Here is an 18,429-nt window from a genome sequence, read left to right on the forward strand (position 1 = left end):
CTTGAATCCTCTGCCAGCAACTGAGACAAATACTTTGCTGCTGATTTATTTTTTCCACTAAACATTTTCCTGTTGAGAAACGAGATCTGCCAACAGTATATAATCTCCCCCTCTTTAGCACACTCTCATTGCATACTTTTTCATTTCCTCTCAATTATTTTTAACCTCACATTTTCACATCTCTTCTTTTAGCGCTCCTCAACTCGTTTACCATTATTTCCATTTTCTCCCCTATTTCTTCTTCACGGTGCAGAAACGGCTCATATAGAGGAGGAATAAGTGGGCTGAATATCACAATATGTCTTTGCAGGATTTTCACAAGATATATTCTTGGCCTCTGTCGATTGTGTCTTATAGACTGCATTTAAGATCTGGTAACGCATCAAGAGTAAAACAATACTGCATGCATTAGTGTGTTGTGTCTCCACACAAATACCACTGCTGTGTGTGTGTGTGTGTGTGTGTGCGTGCGTGTGTGCGTGCGTGCGTGCGCGTGCGTGTGTGTTTGCCTGTGATGTGTGCTTCCTTCTGAGAAAGTTTTCAGTCTGTAAAGCTGAAATTGTATTCGTCAATAGAGACATTTTAGGACAAGCAGGCACAGACAGAAACAGAGGTATATGACCCTAGATAAAACCCTTTCTTTCTTGGTATGTCTTCAAATTGATGCACTCAGATGTAAAAACAAAAAATCTACTTTTTAGCTCAGCTCACCCTAAATTAGTTTCCTGTTGTTTATCCCAACTGAAGATAACGATTGTTCATCAGTTCATCAGTGCAGTTGCCACAAAAAAAAAACACCTGCCATTGAATTGCTAAAGCGAGTGACATCTGCAGGCACATCTGGAGTTGAGACGCTCTTTGGTAGCAGCATTTTCAGCAACACTGAGTTACCATTTACACTCAACTGGGAGAATGTGTTCTAAAATGAGACATCAACAGGGAAGGAGCAGCAACTTCCAAGGTAAATGAAGGCTCTGTATACAAATTCACCAAAATGACGTTTTTTTTTTCTTTTATAAATACAATACTGTTTCCTTAAGCCATTTTACATTTGTAAAACAGATGTTGGAAATGCTCAGAAATTAAGACTTAAAGGGAAAAGGATGACATATTGACATTAATTTCAATCTTAGAACTAAATAAGAGCTTCAACTGAAATCATCAAACATCCATGTAAAAGTTAGATTTTTCTGCAGGCGTAAATATAATCCCTTCTGTTGTATCCCCTTGTAGCAAAAGCCCGCTGGCATTTTTTTCATGTAAATATTGGAAGATATGTGTCCATTCTTCCCAGCGTTCTGATTATAGTTTTATTGACAATCACATCTCACATTAATGGAAATATATCTTCATCAATATAGTTTTGATATTAAAATGAAGCCCAGGCAGGCATGTGCTGAGGAGCATTACAATGTTACAACTCACTTAGCAGACGCTTTTATCCAAAGCGACGTACATCAGACGAATCCATTCATACACCGCCACCGAAGCAGGGGGAGCAATGCAGGGATAAGTGTCTTCCCCAAGGACACATCGGACATGTGTCCTTGGGGACATCGAACCCTCGACCCTCCGGTTGAGAGGCGACGACTCTACCAACTGAACCACAGCCGCGTTAATGATTGAAAAAAAAAAGCGTTTTTATAAAAGACTGTCGTTTTTAATTTAGTTTTTTTTTGGAAGAGAGAGAGGGAGTCTGTGAGAGAAGTTCAGCACCACGGACAGCGCACAGGAGCGCTGAAGAGGAGAAATCAGTTCAGTGCATTTGGAGCTGCAGTCATACCTCCCTGAACTATTAGAAACAGAACTGTACTCCACAGCCGCAACCTGTCATTCTCGCCCTGCACAAGTTCAGACCCGGCTCTGGTTGAATTTGTAGATCGAGAATCGTTCAGTAAGAAGACATGCTCGCTGTAGAGAGAAGTGCGTTAGTGGAGACTGTGTGTGCGCGACCCTTGCATCATCTCTGTATCGGAGACACACACACAGTGAGATGGAGAGCGGAAGGGGAGTCCATGCAGCTATGGCTCTCCCCCCTTCCTGCCGTTCCCATTGTTTCCTCTCCCTCTCCCGTTGAGCTGCGTCTGTACCGGCCGTTGAACATGCTGCTGCCCTGCCTGGGAATTAACTTTAATGTTGCAGGTGACGTTGTGGATATTCAGCCATGTCAACGGTGTGCACGGAGCTTTGTCAACAGCCCGTAAGTTGAGTCGCTTTACTTTATTTGTTTTGGATGTTTCTCACAGCGCTGAATGTGGATGTTATAGGCAGGGAAGGTTTGTTTCCCAGCGGGGCTGCAGGTATCCATGGGATGTGTCAGCTTACGTGGCTCACTGGAGCCCAGCCAGGGTCCACATGAGGAGGGGAAACAGAGCGGGTTAACCCAGGAGATTAGACCTAACCGTGCTAACTCTTCAGGTTTAAGATTTCCTTGGTGTTTCCAGACGATGTCACTTATTTTGACCGATATACAATAGAATTCAAGAAATATTCTTCAGTCTGCAAAGTTGTGTAGAACTGGACTTTAAAGCACCAAGTATTTACTGTGCACAGTGAAGATTTCAGTTGTTGTAACGATTCCCGTACACTCTGACAGGTTGTTTACGAAGTTGAACTATGCCATTTGAAGATGGACGAGTCTTCACTTTTATCGGGCTTCGGTCACTCTTAAACTTTTAATACCCAGGATGTTTATGATTAGATTTTTTCTTATTGTATGCTTTTTTTGCTAAAAATTAGGGAAAACTTGAAATGTTAGCATCAAGCTAAGGCTCGTGAATTAACCCATGTTAATAACACATGTTATTTTGAGCTCCGACTAAATTAAAATACAACTTGTACTAGGAAAACACAGTCGCAGCTGAACATGTCCAGTCCTCTTACAGCCTGAGAGAGACCATCAGAACACCTGACAGGTGTGTTCAGTCTCAGAGACGACCATCAGAACAGAACTTCCTCCTTGTATTTTGTCTCTCTTGTCTCCTCTATTCTCTTTCCTTAGTCTATTCCTTTTCTTCTGCTACTGATTACAATGTTGTTTTATTTTAAAAAACATAAAACAAAAGAACGTCCCAACAAGACAGTCTTTAAGGGAGTTAGATGATTCATCTGCTTGTGTGTGATCTTGAAAACTTTCTAAGCCTCGCCAGTCTTTCTTCCACTGCAACAACAACAACAACATAGATATCACCTAAACAAACCCTGCCATTCTGCAGACTCTTCTTTCACTCCCAAAAAGCTTTGAAAGTTTTTTTTTTTGCCCCATCAGCGTGTGAATATTTCAGCCCACTGCCTTACCCATATGCCACTGCTTCTAAAAAGCTCTCTATTTTCATCACAAATCCAGAAGCACCTCATTTTGTAGCAGCACATAATTGGCTTGGAAATAAAAACTTAACACACATTTCAAAGGAATGCATTATTATTAGAACTAAAACCCTTCAATATGACAAATTATTCATAAATATTTTAAAACATACATATATTCATATTTATTGACTTTCTTTTATATTCAGATCCTAAGCATGAAATACATCTTTAAGTAAGAACAACAAACATTCTCACAGCACCTTGACTGTTTTCATTTTCTATCTGTTAGATTCATGCTCAGACTGCTGCACCAGTCTCTTTAGAGAATCAACATTTCTGTTTCTGAAGTGATACTTCTGCAGGGCTTTGTGTGCTTCATCATGGGAGCATGGCTGCAGTGACAAGTTGTGCGGCATAATTCCCTTAACATTGTCAGTAAAGTAATATGCAAATACACTCCCACCCACACACATACACACATCATGCAGCTCACAAATTAGCCCCTCAACATGTCCCCCTCAGTCCTCCTCACAAAGAAAAGTATCAGACTTCACTGCAATCATTGCAAACTGAACCAGTCATTGGCACTTACTGTATGTACAGGTGCATGATTGAGTTATTCTGCATCTAGAGATACAGATATGTGCATACTCACTTTTCTGTGTGTGTGCGCACGTGTGTGTGAATTATAAGATACTAAAGTTATTCTAGTGGAATGTGTTCTCATTAGAAACCGTCAGAATCTGTCCACCTCATTAGACGAGTGTCTCTGAGATTGAGAGCAGGCTGACATGATAGGAAGAGAAAGGGACTGTTAGAAAAGGAGGCAATGTTTCTCAGAGCAGATAGGCAGATGAGAAGAGGCAACTTGAAGGAAGATGGCCAGGAGGCGAGGATTCTCTCCGACACCTTGTCATTTAATAATAATTGTTGTTGTTATAATCTGAAGCTGCGTCAAAGTGCAGCCGGTGTAAAAGAAGAACTGATTGTCAGTGACTTTCAGGTTTAAAAAAAGGTTGTAACTGATATAAGATTGTCCCCTCTTGACATGTAGCATCTGGTTATCTTTCTATAGAGATATGAGAGCAGATGTTGCAGATGTAAGATAAGGTGAATCAATTTTTTCACTTTAAAGTTTGAAACAAACAGATTTATCTTCATGATTAAAGACACACAAACATTTTCAAATTAGCCATAATGATTTTTTTCCACATTTGTAGGAGCCATGATGTAGCCATAATATTTTATTCTTGTGTTGATTCTTATTTGTTATTTTGTACTACTTGCTCTTCTTGTGCATGGTCACATAAAAACAAACCTTTCTTTGTAAGATTCACCTATTCTGCAACATTAACCCTTTGATCTGCACACGCCTACTGGTAATCATGATGAATCAAGGGATAAGACAACAACAGCAAAAATACCCAACATCTCACTGGGTCAGATAAACGAACACAGGTCGAACCCCGCCTTCCAACACACATCCTCCGTTCGTTGATATTGAGTCCAACCATGTCCACTGTCTTTGTCTCACTGTCTACAATTCTACAATTCTACAATTCACTTAGCAGATGCTTTTATCCAAAACGACATACATCAGAGAGTAAGTACAACACAAGCAAGGATCTAGAAAAAAGGGAACAATGTCAGTAACAGCAAACGATCAGCTTTGAGTCCGATTGGACACACAGGTGCTGACAGGAAGTGACCAGAGGCAAAGCACAACATTGACGGCAGTTCTTGAGAGCTCTAATATAGAAACCATCTCATAAGTCATCGTTATCAAACAAAAACAATCGTCGCAACCATCATCATCATCAATAACATAGAGACCATCATCATTAAGTTAGTAGGTATTCATGAAAGAGCTGGGTCTTTAGCTTTTTCTTAAAGGTGCAGAGGGACTCTGCAGATCGAATGGAGTTTGGAAGTTCATTCCACCACCGGGAGGCGACAGAGGAGAAGAGTCTAGTCAGAGACTTAGGACCCTTTTGTGCAGGTTGGATCAGACGCCTTTCATTGGCAGAGCGTAGTGGGCGGGAGAGAGTGTAGACCTGGATGAGAGAGTTAAAGTAAGGAGGAGCCGTTTTTGTTGCTGTTTTGTAAGTGAGCAGCAGAGTTTTAAATTTGATGCGAGCACTAACTGGGAGCCAGTGTAAGGAGATGAACAGCGGAGTGACATGTGCTCTTTTAGGAAGGTTGAAGACCAGTCGTGCTGTTGCATTTTGTATCATTTGCAGAGGTTTGATAGTGCGTGTAGGAAGACCTGCCAGTAGAGAGTTGCAATAGTCGATGCATGATATCACAAGAGCCTGTACCAGGAGCTGTGTAGCGTGTTCTGACAGGTAAGGTCTGATCTTCCTGATGTTGTACAGGGCAAATCGACATGACCGGGCAATCGAGGCTACTTGAACCTTAAAAGTTAGCTGGTCATCAATCATGACACCCAGGTTCCGGGCAGACTTTGTGGGCATGAGTTTGGTTGTTCCAAGCTGGATATTGATCTGTGGTTGCATAAAGGGACTGGCTGGGATGACAAGGAGTTCAGTCTTTGAAAGATTGAGTTGAAGGTGCCGTTCATTCATCCATTTAGAGATATCAGCAAGGCATGATGAGATTCTTGCAGAGACTGTAACATCGTCTGGCGGGAATGACAGGAAGAGTTTGGTATCGTCAGCATAGCAGTGGTATGAGAAGCCATGAGAGCGGATTATTGAACCAAGTGAGCTTGTGTATATGGGGAAGAGAAGGGGACCAAGCACTGACCCTTGAGGTACCCCTGTGGATAAGCTGTGCGCTTTGGACACTTCTCCCTTCCACGACACTCTAAAGGATCGCCCAGAGAGGTAGGACACGAACCAGCAGAGGGCAGATCCTGAGATGCCAAGTTCAGAGAGCGTGGATAGGAGGGTTTGATGGTTGACTGTGTCAAAGGCAGCAGACGGGTCTAGCAGTAATAGAACTGAGGACTGACCCGCAGCTCTAGCAGCTCGTAACAATTCTGTTACTGACAGTAGTGCAGTTTCAGTAGAGTGGCCCTGCTTAAAGCCTGACTGATTTGGGTCAAACAGATCATTTCTGGACAGGAACTCAGAGACTTGCTTAAAGAATGTGCGCTCAAGTATTTTGCCCAAGAAAGGGCAAAAGAGAAACCGGTCTGTAGTTTTCAACCTGGGCTGGGTTTAGTGTGGGTTTTTTGAGCAGAGGGGTGACCCGAGCTTGCTTGAATGCGGTGGGGAACACACCCATTGACAGAGAGGAGTTGATGATATGCTTAAGTGCAGCATTAAGCGGAGAGACAATGGTCTGCAGGAGGTTTGATGGTATTGGGTCCAGAGGACAGGTGGTGGGCCGAGAGTCTAGCACAAGCTTAGAGACTCCATCCTCAGTCAGAGAGGAGAATGAGTCGAGTGAGGCACTTTTGGTTGGTGCATTTGGGCTGAGTTGGTCAGGCTCAGAAAACTGGTTACTGATGGTCGCAACCTTTTCAGTAAAATACGAGGCAAACATGTCTGGTGTGAACAGATCGGAGGGTGGAGGAGGAGGTGGTTGAAGCAGTGAGTTAAAAGCAGAAAACATTTTTCTTGTATCTGTGGCATTGCATTGGCATATGTCATTCCACATGTACAGAAAGCATGTTGTCTAAATGTGTGTGAAACTGCACATTTAGCTGCACTTGCCGTGTTTTAAAGACAGTGATTTTGCATACGTATTTGAATACACACTGTCATTTCTGTGATAATGGGTATAAGAAATCTCGCCACCAGCTCATGTGGAAAAAGGCATTGTGTCGCAGCCTAGACAAATGTTGTTATTACTCACAGCCTTTGCATTCAATTTGCTTTGTAAGCCGCTTGAATACCCCATTTACTGCTTGATATTATGTGAATTAATCAATTAATCTTTGAGCTACTTCCATTGAAGAAACCCTCCAGCTTTTTTTGCTCTCAGAGGAAAAACAGCAAGGCAGAATGGGAACATACTGTCTCCAGCCAGTCACATGGAAAACATAACTTACATGAGTGCATCTCTATGTTGGTAAAATGATGCTAAACTATATTGTTGTGCATAATCTATCTTTGGCAAAGCACAGACAACAGCCAAGGTTAACTTTGGCCCTCCCATCAGGTACCTCACAGAATCAGCATGAAAAAGCACAGAATGATTTGACCTTTTCTGATATGAAAAATAGAGGAGCTGCTTCCCTAATAATTTGAACTCGGATCTTTGTAAATTATAGACAACTGTTTTGTTATAGTCAGTCAGAAACATATCATCTTCCAACCCAAGTTAAGTTGACTTATTTAATGTGTCTGTGTTGATGTCAAGTAGAGAGCAAGCACTCTCTACCTGTCAATCAAAGTCACCAGGTCTCTTAACTTTAAGGCTTACAATAATTCAAACAGGGGAGTGAAAATTCACCCCAGTTGTCAAAGTCGATGAACTGCAGTTTGAAGCTGTCTTGCTTTGGCTTCCTGCAGCATGCTTACTTCAGCTATACTATAAAAGCGTAAACAATATCATCAAAGTTGGTTTATCAAAGATAATTATCAAACACATTTTTGAAAGTGTGTGGAGTCAAAGCAGCCTTACAGCTTTGCCAAATGTTAATGTGTGAGAGTTTTGCTGGGAGGCAAAGAGTCCCTCCAGGATTACGACATCCTTGTTTTTGTTCGTGTTTATGTCTGTGTATAGCAGAGGTAATGTGAGTGGATAGGTTTGGATCCTGTGATTAAAAAAAAGTTTCTTCAGTGCACAAAAAGGAGAAAATTAAAGAGTTGTTGTGGGATGTGGATGTGGTCCATTAGCTCTGGTTCAAGGTTCTGTTACAGTGTGAGCTGAGATTAGTCAGACAGGGGTCACTGCTTCCTCTTTCTATTTTTCTATAGCGTTCAATAAGCTGGAAGCTTCTCAAAACAAAGACATGGTCCAAATGTATATGTTCTGAGACATCATGGCATCTCTTTAGAGGGAAACACTTGGTTACCATGGTATAGCTTGGTTTTAGAACCTGCACACTTTATGCACCTCATCACTTTTACCCATGTACCGTGCATTTGCACTTTGTATGTTTAATGTATTGTCTGTTTTATTAAAGGTCCCATATTATGCTTTTTCTGGTTTTATATGCCCTTTAGTGTGTTTTCTAAGTGTCCTGTGCATGTTTAGGCACATCTATGTGCAAAAATTCAAAGTCCGCGGAAACGCGGCTTCTCCTACCTCCTCCTGTTAGCTGTAGCATTAGCTGCATGTAACACTCGGGTCCCCCTCGATAAAAATTTGTCAGTGCGGCGTCATTGTCAGTGTGAGATCACTGATCTAAGCCCATTGGCTCGTTGTGGCAAGCCCTGCAGCTCATTTTGAAATTTCAGAAACGCGTGCCGAGCAACTGACCAATAACAACAGAGCGGATCGGCAGACCAATCAGAGCAGACTTGGCCCACGTGGGGTCTAACAGTGTGGGCTCAGCAGAGCGTAGCTGACGGAGTCAGAGCGGAGAGGGAGCAAGGAGGAGCAGTACATGAAAACAGACACTTTTTTCGGACTTTAGCTATTGTGTACATACAAAAGTAGGTACATAGATTAAATATACAAACCCCAAAAAGGGCATAATATGGCCTCTTTAAGTTAATGCAACTCTCCCTGCAACTGCAAATTACACATTTCTATTTTCCTGAGGGGTTTTTGGAGTATGCGCTCTTGTTTTGAGAACAAGCTGTGTCTGTCAATGAGTTTGTCCGATAGCTTCCCTTCTGTAGTGTGTTTTTCCATTTTCAGCTCGTTTGTACCCTTAGCATTCTAGCCATGTCTCAAAAGTGTCAAGTACAGTAATGAGTTAATGACAGTGTCAGTGAAAAATAATTAATTTATTCCACTTGGAGGACATGTTTCTACGGTTTCTGCTCTAAGCGCTCACAGTTTGCGTTGCTGCTGTAAGGCTGACTGCAGGGTTTAATTGGTCGGATGGGCCGTGGCAGTGGAAACACATAATGCCTCCAGCTGGCTCATCAGTAGTTTGTAGAGTCCCAAAACCACTATGAGCGCTCAACAAGCCGAACCCTCCCGAACCACACTCATTCTCACTTCTGGCGTCAATGAGAGAAAATCATTCTTCTATAGATTTATTTTGGAAATAAAAACAAAACGATTTCACATAAGGTTACAGGTAAAATATTGTTTTAAATTATTTGAATATTTAATTTTTAAAATAACATACGAGCCATATGCAGTAAAAGACTAGTATTTTGTTTTGCTCCATGCACAGTGGTGATTCCAGAGTCTGCTTGGGCCCTAGGCAAAAAATCATTGGGGGTCCCTCCAACCAGCGTTCAACACCATTTTGTTTGCCAGTTTCCCAACATTTATTCATTTTCCTGTTTCTCTCTTTAACTGTATTTTTCAATAAATAGAGACTTATTTTTTGATTTCAGATTAAATCATCAAAATTAACAACATGGAAAAATAACTACTGTGGAAAAACTGTGTGTGTATTAATTATAGAAACATTTAATTATGGCTAACATTCCCGTTGGAATGATACCAAAGTGTTAATTTATTTTACAGGATAATTGTAGAAAATGAAACTCTCCTTTGGCATCATAATCAATGTTTCATAAACCGCAACTTTGGCTTGAATTTGGCCCCAAGCGGAAAAAAGACAGAACAAGAACCTTTTTTTAATGAGGCCGACTGTGGTAGACGGGAGCTGTAATTGAGGGTACGACACACGCAAAGTGCAAGATTGTGCGAGAACTCTCAATCATGAGAAAAGAGCTTCAGGGAGCTCATTGTCATTCTCATGATGCAGCCTGACTCCTCGTGTGATTGGATAGATTCTGACAAAAACCATGGAAGCAACCATTTGAACTGTTTTACGATCGACTTGAGTTACACTCAATCGATGTGTATTATCCCTGTGTTACTCTGAATACATGAGGCTATGACATGATGTCTGAGTGTGTGACAGTCATGTTAGCAGAGCAGCGGGCCTTTGACAGATTCTTTGAATGTTGTTTCACCATGTTGGTGTTTGGAAACATGAGCGCGTGTCAACACTTAAACTGTGTTGCGATGAAACTGCTCTCGATGCGCAATATCAAAGGGAACGTGAGCACACATGCTAATTTCTGTCAGGAAATAGTGCGGGCATGGGAGACCAATAGGATGCACGCTTGGAAGTGTACTACATAATGCCCCGCTTCAGTACCTTTAAATTACAAAAAGAATAGAATTTGCATGCTATACAAAACACTTCTTCACAAAAGTTAAGTTTGACCTTTGTTCCACCCAGATTTGAAAGAGGGTGGAGAAATAATTCTGAAAGACACATATTGACTTGTTTGGATCGACCGTCACTGCAGGTTATATTCACATTTGTCAAAAAAACAAACATATTTTGTCACTCTCCCACCTCAAGCTGTCCACCCTTCTATGCCCTCCATCTTTTGAGACACCCACAGCCCTGCTCTAATCCCCCAGCAGGCCCCCTCTCTCTGGGACAGGATTAGAGACCTCACACCTACACCCAGCAATGCTCTTGGCTACTTAGTGTGTGTTTGAGTGCAAGTGTCCTTCTGTCCCTGTGTGTGTGTGTGTGTGTGTGTGTGTGTGTGTGTGTGTGTGTGTGTGTGTGTGTGTGTGTGTGTGTGTGTGTGTGTGTGTGTGTGTGTGTGTGTGTGTGTGTGTGCGCAGAAGCACACCACAAAGTAATGGACAACGAGCTACTAGGTGGTAGAAGTGAACGGGACAGAAAGACACAGAGGTGGAGAGAGGGAAGAAGAGGGAGGTAGAAGGGCAGAGGATGAAAGCTTGGCTGAGGTCGTGTTTATAGACAGACATTGAACAGGAAGGTGGGGGGGGGGGGGGGGTTGAAAGCAGGTTAGAACCTCAGCACCAATCACAATCGGGGGGGACAAAGTAAGACGAAAGAACTTCCAAAGCAAAACATATAGAGATCATTTGTTGACTTCATATTATTATATAAAGCAAATAAATAAATAAACCATCATCTTAACCATCTACTCCCAAGGTCAAAAAGAAGCTTCAGGTTTTATTTTTATGCCTGTGTATTGAAATGTAAGTCCCCTCTTAACCCTTCATTGTAATTGTAACACACCAGTTGTAATGTCTCTAAATGAAAATTAACATCATCTTATTGTTCCTCACAAAGGTAGAAGGACAATCAAACAGGAACAAACGAAAAAGCAAAAGGAGCGTCATATATTGAATTATTAAACCCTTGTGTTTCATTGCAGCTCTGGCAGTTTGGGTCCTCATTCCCACCACAATTAAAACCAGCGATAATTCCTATTTATGATTTCTCCTGTTTGTGCCATTATAAATTCCACCTTTACAGCATTTCATTCAGATTTTATGGGCTGTCGTGACCGTGACTCATTTAGCCATAAATTCATCCATCCATTTATTTTATTTTACCTCATTGACTTTTGTCTGTTTATTCCTCCCTTTGCTTCTCTCTTTGAGTTACACACTCACTTTCTCTGTCTCTTCATCAAACGCATGAAGCGGGTTTCGTCGCGTTCCTGACATTGCATCTGATTGGTCGCGCAGCACACATGTTGACACAGCTTTCAGTGAGTGCATGGTGTCCGAGTGGTGTGGAGAACATATCCCTTTATTCTGTTGTGAATTAAAGGAGAAATATGTACGATATTTATGAATTTAATGATAAAATCACCTTACTTTATCATCAGACATTAAGGAAACATGCTCTGTTGAAGTGCTGGCTTCTCTGACAACAAAGCATCAGCCAGTATGTCCTCCTAAGTTTTGATTCCTGTGCAGAATAGTTTGTTTTTGTTTTTAACCGGAGGAGGTAGGCGGTTTTAAGGCACCCCACGGGTCTGTTTTGTAGGTCCATCGGTTTGCCGGGCAAACAGCAAACCAACAGGTGTTGCAGTGATGAAAGCGGACAAGCAAACTGTTTATAATCAATTCTACCAAACCTTAAAAGCCTCTGCATTTTCTAATAAGCTCCACAACCAGGAGGGGGTGGGGGGAAAACTCTCTTCTATGTTTTGTATTTGGACTGCAGTACCAATTTCAAACACTGCATGTCAGAGCTACATATTGCTCCTTTAAATGACATCATAAAGTTGAAAAAAGTCCACCAGCTGTCAAACAGCAGCAGGCTCCCATCGTTCACATCAAAGAGCCGGCTCATGGAGCCAACCTGTTCATAAACGCTACATCACTATTGCCCACTTATCTTGGAAACATCTGGTGTAACACATGTGCAAACATAGGGAAAATTAAGTGCTTACGGTGTAGCTTTGAAGAAATGAGCAGCGATGGTTGCATCATTTCTGCATCATTATTTCTTGGCATTGCGTGATTGTGTCTGGTCGGTCGGATTCATGCAGAAAGCTGCACTAATTCTACAGATACTGTGTTTAAAAGAAACAATTATGATCATGATAAGCAACTTTAAAGGTTAGGTCTGACATTTATCCAAAGCACCTTTTTTATACAGAAAAATGTGAGTTTACAATCCTACCTCCTCTCAGAAATGAATCTGCATTTGTTAAAACAAAACTGCTGTGCATATCTGTCACATTTGACATTTGAACATTAACCCAAGTGTGTTTTCAACTTCATTTTTAAAAAGAAATAAAGGGTAGAGAATGTGTTTATGCTCCTTTTAGCCCTGTGTGTACTCTCTAATGAGCACTTTCACTACACCCCCGACAGAATCATGCTGCCATGTTCCCAGGATGCTGAGTAAATATGACTTTTATTTCACAGTGGCAGCCACTTGCAAAGTCATACACTTCCCTAAAGGTGCAGGAAAAACACATCTGGCTCGGCTGAGAAATATTTTCTTTGACTAGTATGGAAAACATTGAATTTCCTATATATGAGAGCAACATTAAATCTAGAGACTCTGGAAGTCATGGACAGTAAATGGAAATCTCCTTTAATTGTCATGAACTTTGTCATTGTATGACCCCTTTTATTAAAATCTAACGCTATTTACTCCACTCCCAAACAAATTACACCTACAGTCACATTAAATTCATGGGATTCAGTACACTAATTATATCTCTAATGGTTTGTGGCCTTGATCCAGTTTTGCATGTGATCAGGCAACAGTCTACAACATGTTGAGCCATTGTGAATTCAAATGAGATATTAGCATTCTCTGCTAATTATTGTTCATTAGATTTGTTGTTAAGTTGGCTCTCAGATGAAGCCCCATTTGAAACTTGAATTTTATTGGATGATTTCTGATATTTCTTTAATGATCTTTATATATTTAGAGTGGGAAATGATATAATTAAAGGTCACCTGGAGGTCAACAGCACATGCAATTCTCTGAATGCATCGGGTAATTTTAATTATATACAGTTTTAAAGTTCTTAAGGCAAATTGGTCTCACATTATAGTCTCAGCAAAAAAAAACAACTGCACACACTCTTAATTATAAGAATGCACTGTATGTAAATGTGTATAATTAAAGTGTGTGTGCATGTGGTGCTCTGGTGTTTAATGTGAGCGTGTGTGAGTCTGAACGATTGCCACCTCTCCTCATTAAAGGTGAACAGAGCGAGGCCGTAATTGATGTGTTCGCCGCAGTGGGACATAAAGTTTAATTCCTCAGCGTTAATGAACGATGGATCGCACATACTGTACACACACACACACCTATACTGACACAAGCCACAAGCTCACTGCAAAGGAGACATAAATCACAGACTAAGGGCCTGCCACTGCTGCCTTACCGCAATGACAGTATCATAGCACCTCTCCCTCCCTCTGTTCAGTCCTTGTTAATCCCTCTTTACCTCAAACTGCAGTGACACTACCTGATGACACATCTCCCCTCTCTCTCTTTCCCTCACTTCATTTCAAATTCGACTGCGTTTATAATATCACAGCTATGCTCACTCTCCCCCCTCAATCCCTTTGGAGCCTTCTCACTGAAAAAACAGATGGTGACTACATTACTCCTACAGATCGTGGGTAATGGAGAGAAGACAAAGACGGACAAAGGAGAGCGCTTTGCTGTTGTCTTTAGCAGCTATATCCAAAAATACAGAAAACACAGGGGATTAAAGGTAGATCCAAACACCAGGCACACAAAGAGGCTTTGCCAAATCTGTTGGTACAGATTGTAGCCTCATCCTACCTGAGGGTGTGAGTCAGATAACTATTTGAAGCATCATTTCTTATTATGAATAAGTGATAAGAGATTTGGGTTGGAGACAGAGGACTGAGCGGGGAGGCTGAGAAAGACCAAGAGAGAAAAAGAAGAGTGAGAGGGCGTGCTGGCAGATTGATGTGCAGCGTAGTGTAAGATGAGATCGAGGCTGCACTGCTCAGCGACACAGGAGAGGGGAAAACCAGGCCAAGTTTCTGTCGCTCTGGATTTTAGCTGGCTATCTGGGAACCCCCTCCTCCACCTCTCTGTCCCATAGTTAGTCAGTACACATTAGAGCAAGTACCTGTGGTACAGAATGATAAGAGGAAGGAGAGGGGGCGGTTGCCTACCATTGCACTTAAGTAAAATATAAGGAGGGAGCTTTTAATCGCTTATTATTGCTGAAAAAGCAGGCTTGATCTCAGAGGCAGATTTTTCAGTCATAGAGATAGAAAATATGATTCAAAGGACTCATTCACACAGGCTCACTGGCCAAAGACTCTGTGCAAATTGGAATCATCCAGCTTCTGCGTGACTTGTGGCAGCCGCTCTTTATCGTTTGTCTCACCCCGTGGGCGCCGTGAGCACATCGGCTGGGACACACACACCAGCTGCTGCTTCTCATCTTTTTGGATGTTAAGTGTTTTTTTTTTTTTTAGCAGAGTAATACAAGGTCGCACAAGAAAAGACTGGAGTTTATTTTTCTCATCAAAATATGAAATAATCAGTGACTGATTATACGATTATTGTTAATTCTGTAGCGTTTTGGGGAGTGTAAAAGAGAAAACAAACTGCAGTGGTTTTTGTAAAGCATTTCAGAGACTGACTTTTTTTTAATGTGGAGTAGAATAAATAGTGAAGCGTAATGCTCAAACATGTAGGAGACAGCATTTGCCACCCTCTGTCAAACTATATCTTCCAAACGAGTTCATCATTATAAAAAGATGTAACACAGTGTATGAGAAGCTGACACACATTCACCGTTAACTTCTGTCCCAGCAACAACTCTCTGCAACACTTGTTACCTGGTGAGAACCAACACAAAGACACAGTAACACAAATAATGCATTACTTTTTTAAATTTACTGTTGCTATTGTTACACTGAAGACTGTAATATGAATTTGTACTGCCTGAAGATAAGATAGTGATTGGTAGAGAGTACTCTGCATTCACAGGGGAGGCTGAGCTTAAATATTCTCTTATCTGCAGCAAGCTTTAACAACACACAATGATGACACATACAAGATCCTGCAAAATAATAATAATAAATACCTAATATGCTTTCTGGTAATATAATACTGCTGCAGAATACAGATGGGACCTGAGTGCATTATTATTGAACAAGGGGCAATGTAATGAAGTGCTAAGTAGCAAAGAAACAAGCAAGCAAGTTCTTTCTTGAAGGGACAGTGCGATTTTAAACATTTTTAGCACTTGAGCTCTTCTTCTTCATCTTTCCCTTTTCTTTGAAGCAGCTTCCTGTACATCTGTTGTGAATATATTATCAATTGAATATGAATTTGCTTTGTTAACATGGAAGGGTGTAATAGAGGTCACAGTTTGATTCATACCTCAGATTAGGGGTCAGGGCTCGGTCTGAGTTTAGCTCAACAGGAAAAATGCAAAAAAAAAAGTCCTGGGTGCATCGTCAAGGTTTGTCTTTTTAATTTGCTTTGAAATGGCAGTATCATGAGTTACAGTTTGTTTCATCTTGTGTTTATTGTCCATGTGTTGTCTATATGTCACTGTGGTGTTCTTTTTCTTTCTGCACAATCCTCTCCAAACCAATCGCCCTAAGAGGGGTGAAACAACGTTTTTTTTAATTCAACTGAACATTGTAAAAACAAAAGATTAAAAGGTCAGAATCTCTTCTTTTTTCTATTTTAGGTGATGTATTATGCTATGCGCCCCTCTATCATAAGTCTCATGGAACTTACCACATTTTCTTGCACTGATGAAAATGAATACAGTCTCTAAAGAGAGCAACAGGAGCACTTCTAGAAACTTTGAATGTTTTTTCAATCGATTATTCACATTTATAGTCAAAAAAGAAATGCTGTTGTGTTTTTTTTCTCTGTCAGTTTCTTTGTATTTTTACCATGGAGTAATCTGCTACAGCGGTCACCACTGCAGCCATCAATGCTTTCCTGAGTTCACCGAATTACTTTTTTATTTACCACTGCTGCAACTGACTGCACAAGTAACAGTGATTCATTGCTATTTCTTTGTCACATTAAGTATTTTTTCATCTTTGTTTTTAATCAGCTACAAATGACAGCAGATAACTTTCAGGACTACGGACAGTTCCGGTCCCAGCAGCGTGACTCTTCAGTGTCCCAGGCACCATGGAGAGCTCTTTGGTTGTTCACAAAATGAAAATTGAGCCTCCCTCTCATCCCGCCTCTGTCACCTTTTTCCTTCATAATTACCTTCTCACACCTCCTTTCCCCTATCGATTCATTTTTCTTTTCCATTTTATATATCCCCTCACTCTTCCCAAAGGGGCTCCGAGTGGTTGTTTAGCATTCAAAAACACAGATACAGAAGTTACAGTGGTGGCTTATTAAAATGCAGTGAGCAACAGCTTAGATATAGCCAGCGACCCCGAATGGGAAAAGTGGTGGATGGATGGATCTCAAACAGCATGTCTTCATCCAATAACTTGCTCAGGGAGGAAACATAATTGTGCTCTTTGATGACCTCACTGTTGTGTGATCAGAAGATGGACAGCACGTTCAGCTCGAGGAGATCTTTTTTTTTTATTGATTCTGAGCAGATCAAAGAGTGTTTCTGTCAGGGAGAGGGTGTATTTATCTATCTGTCTGAAGCAGTGAAATATGTCCTGAACTCTTCAGTCAGCATGCAGTTTGATTTGCTTCTGCATGGAGAAAGATTCTATGATACTGGATGGTGGTCCCTCATGGTTTTACTTGTTTGTTATCTCAGGCAAGGTTGTTTTGGAGAAGATTTGGCCGCCTCCCATGTGAGCAGGCTATCATTTTTACATGGCAGGTCAATCTAGGGGTGCTCCTCGAAAAGAAATCCCAGTCGGGTATCAACATGGAATTGGGGTTTACCTTTATGTTGCTCTGTGTGTGAAATACAAGGAAGACAATGAGTAATCTGGCAGAAAGGAGGATTTATCTTTTACACAAACTAACTTAAGAGTGGACTGACTTTTTCCTCTAAACCACTCCATAACTCTCCTTCCATCTGTCCCTCTCTCTCTCTCTCTCTCTCTCTCTCTCTCTCTCTCTCTCTCTCTCTCGCTCTCTCTCTCTCTGTTCTTGTGGTCTCAGAGTAACTCTGTGGGTGTGCATACATTATGTATAATCTTGCCGGGCAATGAGAGCGATACAAAGACAGAGAGAGAGAGAGAGAGAGATGGAAAAGCGCTATTTCCTGTCGATAAATTACTATTCATTGTGTCCCTTTCCTTCGTTGCTCTATCCTGTTGTGCACAGTCGCGGTGACCTGCATGCAGAAATGAAAAGAGGTGGTGGGGAGGACGGAAAGAGACGGATGATTAAGAACAAGAAAATGAACAACAGAGGCAAAACGCAGCAGTTAATGAAGGAACATTTAAGGCAGAGGAATTGAAACAGGACTATTTGTGGCAGAAGAATTCAAAGGTGGATAATGGAGTGATGATAGAAAGATATACAAGAAAGGAAGAGAAGAAAATAGTCTGAAGAATAGACAGAAAGAGAGGGAACAATAGCAGCATACACTAAGCTTATCTGATTTGTTTGTGGAGAATATAAAACCTCATGATGGACACTGACATGGGCTGAATCCATTGAATGTTGAGCAGGCGTTCATGTTTTTTATTTATTCTTTCTCTGAGGTTAGACACAATGATCCTGTGGGGTTCAGCAGTTAACCTGTAGCTTTCTACAACGCCTACTTTTACATTGTATTGAAATTGGCTTTAAAGAATTAGTAGGCTACTTTTAGT

At 41.2% G+C, this 18,429-nt stretch overlaps 1 long non-coding RNA gene across 1 annotated transcript in view; it reads left to right on the forward strand.

Annotated features, from left to right (window-relative positions):
• Window positions 1–1,521: 1,521 nt before the first annotated feature.
• Window positions 1,522–18,429, forward strand: part of LOC109981986 (uncharacterized) — a 44,845-nt gene continuing 27,937 nt past the window's right edge. The window contains exon 1 of the long non-coding RNA XR_003808480.2: window positions 1,522–2,200. This is a non-coding gene — a long non-coding RNA (uncharacterized lncRNA). The remainder of the gene's footprint in view (window positions 2,201–18,429) is intronic.

This window comes from Labrus bergylta, chromosome 20 (genome assembly GCF_963930695.1).
Source record: "Labrus bergylta chromosome 20, fLabBer1.1, whole genome shotgun sequence".
In the NCBI taxonomy this organism is placed as follows: Eukaryota; Metazoa; Chordata; class Actinopteri; order Labriformes; family Labridae; genus Labrus; species Labrus bergylta.